This window comes from Mastomys coucha, chromosome X (genome assembly GCF_008632895.1).
Source record: "Mastomys coucha isolate ucsf_1 chromosome X, UCSF_Mcou_1, whole genome shotgun sequence".
In the NCBI taxonomy this organism is placed as follows: domain Eukaryota; kingdom Metazoa; phylum Chordata; class Mammalia; order Rodentia; family Muridae; genus Mastomys; species Mastomys coucha.
In genome coordinates, this window is record NC_045030.1 from 14,230,423 (window position 1) to 14,231,684 (window position 1,262).

Consider the following 1,262-nt stretch of genomic DNA (forward strand, 5'->3'; position numbering starts at 1 on the left):
CCACCTCACCGCCCTAGCATTCCCCTACGCTGGATCATGGAGCCTCCACAGGACCAAGGGGCTGCCCTCCCATTGAAGCCAGATAAGGTAATCCTCTGCTACCTATGCAGCTGGATCCCTGGGTCCCTCCATGTGTATTCTTTGGTTGGTGGTTTAGTCCCTGGGAGCTTTGGGGGCGGGGGTGTCTGGTTGGTTGATATTGTTGTTCTTCCTGTGGGATTGTTAACCTCTTCAGCTCCTTCAGTCCTTCCCCTACCTCCTCCATTGGGGTCCCCGGGTTTAGTCCGATGGTTGGATTCGTGCATCTGCTGTATTGGTCAGGCCCTGGCACAGCCTTTCAGGGCCAAGTAAAAATCTTATCTCAGTGCTTAACTAGACCTAAATCTGTTAAACTCAGGCCCCTACACTGCTTGGAGGGAGGGGTCTTTGCATCCCTGGACTCACTGGGCACATGCTCAGTGCCAGCAAGCAAGATTTCGCTCGCCAATAGTAACAGAGCACGTACACTCTATGTATATGAGGGTGCTAGTCGGAGGAGAGGCGAGCTCTCTCCGAGGTTCTTCGGTGATTTTCGTTGGGCTAGGAAGGTGGCTGGCCCCTTGGGAGAATCCACCAGAACCGCCATCTTGGGAGGATGCGCGTTCGTGCTCCGTGTTACTCCATCTTCCCTAATAAGATTTCTTAGGGGCAGGCAGTGGCAGACAGCATGGGTCTGTGTCGCTCTGCCCCAGACTCTGGGCGTCGGTCACCTTATAGGGCAGGCAGGCTAGGAGCTTGACTCAAGCCACAGGGCGCAGAGGCCCTAAATCCCCCGCCGCACCCCACCCCGTGAGCAGCTCGGGTTCTATCAGATGAAGCCCACACCTCTGCACCCACAGCTCCTGCCTCAGCCCTCAGAGTCCACCTGGCGGCACCACCGTCGAGAGCTTTACACTGACTGGGGTCACAAATAGGAGGGGTTTTATGCCGGACAGGACTAGCATCTGGGTAGTCACCGAACTTGTGTAGTTGCCGGTGGGGGAATCCGGGCGGAGCAGAGGAAAAGAGGAGGTGTCATAGTTTCGGACTTATGTCAAGATGCTGAAGTCCCTGGCAGTGGATGTTTCGTTATTGTAGCTGATTCCATACTGGAGACCAAAGATCTGTGGAGGAAGTCATGGGGTGTGGGTAACATCTGTGGTGAGGCTACCTTTGCTCAGTTTCAAATTGCAGTTAGAACTAGCCTTTTGGGTTTCCGTTCACTGTTCCTAAGCTAACGTTTT